The 8797-nt window shown below is 37.1% G+C and overlaps 1 long non-coding RNA gene across 1 annotated transcript; it reads right to left on the reverse strand.

The window, feature by feature from the left end:
- Nucleotides 1–4856: 4856 nt before the first annotated feature.
- Nucleotides 4857–6278, reverse strand: LOC111439863. Its single transcript, XR_002709874.1, has 3 exons — nt 6159–6278; nt 5993–6048; nt 4857–4936 (listed from the first exon to the last, which is right to left on the reverse strand). It is a non-coding gene; the product is annotated as an uncharacterized LOC111439863 (long non-coding RNA).
- Nucleotides 6279–8797: the final 2519 nt, after the last annotated feature.

The following is an 8797-nucleotide window of genomic DNA, read 5'->3' on the forward strand; positions in this document are numbered from 1 at the left end:
GGGCAAATATGATGCTCGGATTTCTAAGGGAAACGTCTCAATTTGAGATCTGAATTACGTTCATCCATCAATCTGATTTTTACATAACATATTGAGGGTATTTATAGTCTCCCGACAAAAGACGTTTGTGGCCGGGATTCAATCCCGATCCCCTTTAATCTCCATAAATGACGAAGTCAATTTTGACCAATTGACCATTGCAAAATGAAAACAAAAAACAATAAAATCTTTCAATAAATGTTGATATGTTTGAGTGGCTAAAGAAATAAACTTGAATTCTATTAGGCTTCACTCGTGTAGGTTCAAATCCTGTTGTTGATATTTTTTATCAAATTTTGTAGATGAAGAATGAATGTTTGTATGTTTGTTGAATCTTATTCGCCTTGGATCGTGTGTCCAATTGGAACATTTGGAACACCATGATTCTTACCATCAAATCTAGAAGAGTACCTTGAATGGGAGAAAACGGTGGAGTCGGCAACTGTCATAATTTTAGTGATGAAAAGAAGGTACTCAAACAATATGCTCAAATTTGGTGGGATAAATTGATGTCAAGTAGGAGAAGAAACCTTGAAGCACCAATTGATTCATGGTACGAGTTCAAAGAGTCCATGAGGAAGCGTTTTGTTCCACAATATTTTCAATGGGACATGGCGCAAAAGCTTCAAGCATTGAAACAATGACACAAATCTGTGGAAGATTATTACAAGGAGATGGATACATTGATGGATCGACTTGATCTCGATGAGGACATGGAGGCTCTCATGGCGCGGTTTTTTAATGGGTTAAACACAGAGATTGAGGACAAGACTGATTTACAGCCTTATTCTAATATTGAGGAGTTGTTGCACATTGCAATTAAGATCGAGAGGCAAATCTAACGAAGGTCAAAATGGTATTCTTGTAAAACTTTTCCCAATTCTACTTCTACATGGAAAGAGGATAGTAAGAACATTAATTATAAGCATAGAAATCAAGAGTATGAGAAGACTCAATCTAAATTTGAGAAAGGGGAGAGTTCTAGAACAGAGAAAGAAAAAGTAGAAAAGTCTAATGTTCAAAATAGAGATTTAAAATGTTGGAGATGTCAAGGGGTAGGACACTATAGTAGAGATTGCCCAAATGCAAGAATTATGACCATCAAGGAGAGAGAAATTGTTACGGATGACGAGGCACATGACGACATAAACGAGGAAACTAATGAGAGTGAGGAGTTTAGTGAAGAGGACCCTACACATATATCTTTGGTTACTCGACGAGCTCTAAACGCCCACATTAAGGAGGACGGCCTAGACCAACGGGAGAACTTATTTCAAACTTGGTGTCTTGTTCAATCTGTACCTTGTAGTGTTGTCATTGATAGCAGTAGTTGCACTAATGTTGTGAGTTCCATTCTTGTCAAAAGACTTAATTTAAAGACACAACTACATCCACGACCCTATAAGCTTCAAATGATCATGGGGAAGTACGGGTAACTCAACAAACTCTTGTTTCTTTTACTATTGAAAAATATGTTGATGATGTTTTATGTGATGTTGTATCCATGCATGTTGGAGATTTACTACTGGGGAGGCCTTGGCAATTTGTTGGGTAATGTATGATGGGTATGTAAATCGGTACTCTTTTACTCACAACGGTAGAAAAAGAGTGAAAAGCAAGGGAGTAACACTCAGCCTATTGAAAAAAAAAGAGAAAAGCACAAATGCTTCTTTTAATATATTTTCCAAATCTCGTTACAAATACAACGTACATGTCTTTATATAGCCTCAAAATGAAACTACTAAAGGCATTACAAGAGTCGTAACATTGATACTTAATGGCCATAATTAACCCTTATGTAATTGTAACCTAAAATAAACAAAAAGTTTTAAAATATATTAATGAAATACAATAACTCTAAATTTAAATTCAACCCAAATTTATAACAAGAAACTTCGTTCTTCTTCAATATGACATGAATTGAAATATCTTTTGATAACTTCGACAATATTTTCTTCACATCTTCATTGAAGTATATNGGAAAAGTATGGAATGGATTACCTTGATGATCAAGATCAAGAGTAAAGAAAACTCGTTTCTAAACTCGTGATTCGAATCACTCCACAAGAGGTTTGATCAATACCAGTTGAATGACTCTAGGATGCAAGTTCTAAACACAATAATTTGCAAAGAAAGTTTAGCTCTCAACAAAGCTAAAATAGAAATTTTATTCCTAATTCCAAAATCTNGTGACATGAATTGAAATATCTTTTGATAACTTCGACAATATTTTCTTCACATCTTCATTGAAGTATATTGTATGATGGATGTCTCTTGGTTCATATCATTCTCCACTTCTTCAAGAGGATTCGTCCTCAAATCTATTTGTGAAACTTTGCTGCAAAAAATTAGTTATGGAAATACAAAGGACCTCACAACAATCTCTCACAAGTATACACTCAAAGAATTTTAGGCCACTCTTTTTTGCACTCATTTACACAAATGAAGCTCTCATTCTCACCTCTCAAAATTTTAAATAGAGTAAAGATTGAATTTTAAACTCTAGGTCGATTAAAAACTAAAAAAATAAAAATAAAATTGAAAAGAAATGCAAAGGAAACATGTATCCGATCTTGAGCCTGAATCTCTAATACCAAATGATAAGATAAGGAATCAACTACAAGGGGAATAAGATTCGGATTACCTTGTTGATCGAATATTTCAAGGCAAGAACACTTGTTTGAGATTCGAATCACTCCACAAGCAAGATCGATCATGTCTAGCTTGANAGAAAAGAAGGCTTTATATAGCTTTTACAACCTTAACCTTAACCTATGTGATACATAACTCCCAAATTAAATGAGCTAGTAAATGAGAAATACTCTTAACCTCCATATTAAAATGGCTAGTTAATGGTGGAATATAGTAACGTATGTGGGTTACAATATAACCTTTAACTCCTGTATTTAAAACTAGCTTAAATTTGACAAACAAATAGTTAAACTATAATTAAATAATGCAATTAATAAAATGTGCTTATTAGTCATCCTTGGACTAGTTTCATAAATTAAGTGGAGTTCATTAAATGCAACTTAAAGTGCATTTAATTCATCTCTTTCTTGAAGCTCAACTTTGCATAACATATAAGGGAGGTCTCCAACGTCTTCTAGAATTTCCTTTGATGAGCTCACCATAGCTTGAATATAACTGTATAAGGTTTGTTGTAGCTTTTTGGCTCTCGTCCTTGTAATTGGACCTTGAGGTATGGAAATCCCTTGGTCATGGTTCATTTCAAACAAGGTAATCCGAATCTTACTCCCCTTGTAGTGATCCCTTATCGTATCATTAATGAAATACAAAGGACCTCACAACANTTAATGGCCATAATTAACCATTATGTAATTGTAACCCAAAATAAATAAAAAGTCTTAAAATATATTAATGAAATACAATAACTCTAAATTGAAATCCACCCCAAATTTATAACAAAAAACTTCATTCTTCTTCAATGTGGCATGAATTGAAATATTTTTTTATAATTTCAACAATATTTTCTTCACATCTTCATTGAAGTATAATATATGATGGATGTCTCNTCATTCTCACCTCTCAAAATTTTAAATAGAGCAAAGATTGAATTTTGAACTCTGGGTCGATTAAAAACTAAAAGGATAAAAATAAATAAAAATCAAATTGAGAAAACACGCAAAGGAAACATCTATCCGATCTTGAGCCTGAAGCTTTGATACCAAATAATAAGAAAAGGAATCTCTACAAGGAGAGTAAGATTCGGATTACCTTGTTGATCNACAAATCACACTCCAAAAAACAAATTGGGATGTGAGACAAGCTATGTTATAGAGCTAAGTGCAATTCAAAATGAATAGACAGCACACTCAACACGTAAACAAGGGTATTAAAGGAGCAATTCGAATAATGACTAAGAAACGAATTAAAGAAAGAAAATGATTAAAGACTAATTTAGATGTAGTAACAAATGAGAGTTACANCAAGAACATTGTTTCAGATTCGAATCACTCCACAAGCAAGATCGATCATATCTAGCTTGAATGGTTCTTGTTGATCAAATATCTCAAACACTTGTTTGAGATTTGAATCACTCCACAAGTAAGATTGAGCATGTCGAGCTTGAATGATTCTACATGCAACCTAAACTACATAGAATTGCATATAAACTTAGCCATTAGCTAAAGAAAGCACAAATGCTCCTTTTATATATATATTTTCCAAGTCTACTTACGAATACAATCATANGTAACAAATGAGAGTTACATATAATAATCAAGAGGAAAAAAGAGAGACATTTAACATCAATAAGCTTTCTTTCTTTCAATGGTTTTGGCAAAATCTAATTAATTTACCAACAAGAAAATTGATTTAGACGATCTTAAAGAAGAACAAAGTGTTAATAAGATCCAGATCTAACACTTTAAAGAACATAAGAAATGTTTTTTTTTTTACAACTTTTGGAATATAGTAACGTATGTAGTAACAACATACATTTTTTTTTTAAGAGAATTAAAAGGGATAAGCGCAATGAAACATATATCCGATCTTGAGCCGGAAGCTCTGATACCAAATGATATGGAAATCAACTCAAGGAAAAGTATGGAATGGATTACCTTGATGATCANTAATTTTCTCTAACCTAATTAGTGACGTTACTTTATACTTGCATAATCAACAGAATAAGAGTTCACATAAGATAGTCTCAATAACAACAATGCGTTCATTATTATAAGCAGTTCATACCTGGGGAAGTTAATAACGACAACCTAACCTAGAAATAATCAATAGAGAACTAAAGGAAACAATTGCAATAACTATGAACCCAAAAGAATCCAACAAGGCACCTACGACACTACAAACTCTCCTCAAGATTTTCATGGCCTGCGCAGCATCCACCGTCAGCCGTACATGGGAGCCTTGCCCTTACCTGAAAATATGGGTAGCACGTGGCTTGAGTATTATATAAAATACTCAGTAAGTCGCCCCACTGTTGGGGTTAAGCACATAATCATACATCTGGATACAAGCAGTCGCACACAATACACATACATGTCGCAAACGATACACATACATGACGCACACAACATACATACATGTGGCACAGAATACCCATATATGTCGCACATAACAGTCATACCTATAGAACATAATAACCATACATAACACACATAATAACCATACATGTCGTACATAATGACCATATATGTCCTACATAATAACCATACGTGCTGCACAGTGTTAGAAGAACGAAGCTGAGAGAGGGGTCTGTCTTCAATTCCTTCCCATGGCCTTAGGCCCTTGCTTTGTCCGAGCGGGGGTGGATGCATGGTAGTTTCCCACACATGGCCCACGTCTGTGTCTGTGGGCCCACCAGGCGAGCTCGCAAGCGAACTCCCTGGGCCTGGCTTGGTCGGGTATGTATGTCATACAATACCGGACGCCACGGACAAAGGAGAGCCTGCATGTTATCGTGGCGAACACAATATCGAATATACGCATCCATACCATCAGTAGCATAACGAGGGAGTGCCCCAAGTACATAACCATAGCGTGCATGAGGTTCTTAAGGTTTACCTCCATGGCATTATACATTCAACGTTCCATCCCCTCGCCGCATTACATAGCATAACCGGATCCACATTGAGCAAGCATATCATAGCATAACCGCGTCCACATTGAGCAAGCATATCATAGCATACTAGTCATCTCATTCATGGCATGCGGGGTTCTCATTACAATCATGACATGTCAATCAAGCTCATCATACATACAGGCCAACACACCGTGTCACAACATCATATTCATAAACATGGCATACATAGCAATTCACTGCAAGAATCACATACATAAACATAGCATGCATAGTATTTCACTGCAAGAAACATCCAACCTAGCATACAGCAACAACATATGGTGCATGCAAGGGCCACAGGGCATGCACCAACATACATACATAACGAACACCAACAGTAAGGTTACTTACCTCCTTGGCCTTGGCCGAAGTCACCCATAATGCTAACTCCGGCGCCTAACTACCTTCTATAAGATAACATGATACACTTAGAGCACTTTCACAACTAGCTCTTATGCCTAGCTACCAAGGTACGTCTTTATCACAAGCTATTTTATCACAATGGAGTTACACTGACCTCAGATGGCTGAAACAAGGGTGGGAATGGCTCCAGAAGGGTCAAAAACCTAGAAATTGGTATACTGTTCGGATGTCGAGTCGTCCAACCGCGCTGCCAAGCCGCACTGCCGAGCCGACCTAGCCGAGCCGCCGGTGGAGCCGAAATCAATGGGCTACGAAGAACCCTAATGGCGTAGGGTTTCTAGGCGTGCCTCTAGTTTGGGCCGAAAAGGAACGAGGCCCAATGGTGGTGTCCGAGCGCGACCTACTAGGTGTGGGCTGCACGCTAGTCGAGACAGACCGTGGAATGCCGAGGGTCGACTCGTGCCCGCCGCTTCGTCTTCCTCGCCCGAACGCCTCAATAGCCCTAATCGCGAGCTTGGCTACTATCACCTACGGAAGCGTCGTCGTTCGTCCATCTCCGGTGGCGTGTCTGTCCCTCTTTGCTCGACGTACACTGGCGCCTGATCCTACCTAAAGCTCACGACGTTATTGATCTCCCAACCCGATTTGAAGTCTCACGACGTTTTCGATCCCTCACCTAAACCCTTCGACTCCTCCCTCACAGGTATGACAGTGACTCGAAAAGGAAAAGGCGGCTACTAAGGTACCCAGGGTTTAATACACATTAATACGCCCTGGTTGGCAAGGCATGACTCACCGGAAATCCCACGATTTCTAGCCAAATTTGAGGCGTTTCCCCTTCTTCTTCTTCTTTTTTTTTTTTTTTTTTGCCTTTTTGAAACCCTTACCATTACATCACCTCCCCCTACGGAGGACTTTCGTCTTTGAAAGTATCTGTATTCGAGAGCGACTCGAAGTACTATTCCCTCACCTCGTCCTCGTTCCCATGTGGCTTCCTCTGTTGGTCGAACAAGTTCTCAGTGCGCAGACGGGGACACTTGTCCTTCGCCGTTCTCTTATTCCACGCTTTGTAGTCGATCCGCCGACACATTCGAACCATCCCCTTTCTTGTAAGAGCCTATGCTAGCACGCACCCCCCTAACGCCAACACACCTATTCTAAAAAGTACACCATGTACGGTTCCTATCGGCTACCATTAAGCCTACATCTAAACTGACCCCAGATACTATTTACGTGATCATCCTTTACCCTACCTGCATCGATAATATCCACCCCTGTCGGTGTGCCCACCCAAAACTCTAAATTTTAAATAAAAAAATACAATAACTCTAAATTATATTAATGAAATACAATAACTCTAAATTGTAATCCACCCAAAACTTATAACATGAAACTTCATTATTCTTCAATGTGGAATGAATTGAAATATCGTTTGATAATTTCAACAATATTTTCTTCACATCTTCATTGAAGTACATTGTATGATTGATGTATCTTGGTTCATGTCACTCCACCATTTGTTACTCTACCAAAGTTATAAATGTCATACTTCGATTGGTCCATGGTGTCAATTTTGCCGCCGATCCATGATGTCAATTTTTCCGCCACACCATCACGTCGGGTATCTTGTTTTAACTGAAACTTTTTTGTTTTAGCTCTAATTTGAGTGAACCAAAAAAGACGATGAAATCATTATTCCCAACCTTACACTATGGACAAAATACTGAGAATTGTTAATAATTGAACGTAGGTTTGTTATCATCAAAGCATCAATTAATTAATTTGATAAGCGCCAACAATGCTAGACTTTTTGCAAAGCTAGAGGTCCTTCTAGAATCTTTGCAAAATGTTCACAGAGAAAGCTAACTTAACGGATTGATTTCAACCAAGAGCTGGTTAGAAGATGAATGACTCTTAGATCGAACTTGGAATCTATGATGGTCACTCTTAGATACCAAGACAATTCACTCTAGAATTAGCTTGATCAAAACAAATTCAATGAATCGGTTTGAACATCAAACCTAAAGCAAGGTTTGAAAAAGAATAACACCAAAAGGGTATCAAGAAAACACAAAGGTTTTGTCTATATTCAACAATTCATCTTCAAACATGAATATTACATGCCTTTAAATATACCCAAAAGATAACCCTAACATAATAAAGTTCAACCACCAACTACAACTGCTATAAATAAAAATTGAAGAAAATAAGGCATTCATACAAACTACTAATAAATGCTAATAAATACAAATTGAAGAAAATAAGGTATTCATAAATTGTCTTAATTGGTAGTTCAACTACCAAAGGAAAGTCTTTTAATCACTTTCTAATGTCAGCCACTCCATTATTTTCTTGATTTGATACTTGAATCTTCTTTGTATTGCTTCTTGTAATTGCTCGTTCGGGTACATGGAAGTGATCAGTTGTTGGATTCATATCATAATTACTGTAGCATATTATTGTAGCATCCCCTCTGGCGTCAATCAATGAATGATGAATTTCAGGCACTTCTTAAAAATAAGACATGACACTTAGTTCCTCATCGTGCTGGTTCTAACATTATTAATTCCAAATGGGTTTTCAAACTTAACCAAAAGCCAGATGGCTCTATTGATTGCTACAAAGCATGTTTGATTGTTAAAGGGTTTAAACAACCATATGACATTGATTATGATCATGCCTTTAGTCTAGTTGTGATAAGATAAGGAATCAATACAAGGGGAATAAGATTTGGATTACCTTGTTGATCGAATATCTCAAGGCAAGAACACTTGTTTTAGATTCGAATCACTC

The sequence above is a fragment of the Cucurbita moschata genome, unplaced genomic scaffold, assembly GCF_002738365.1.
Source record: "Cucurbita moschata cultivar Rifu unplaced genomic scaffold, Cmos_1.0 Cmo_Scf00112, whole genome shotgun sequence".
NCBI classification, from domain to species: Eukaryota; Viridiplantae; Streptophyta; class Magnoliopsida; order Cucurbitales; family Cucurbitaceae; genus Cucurbita; species Cucurbita moschata.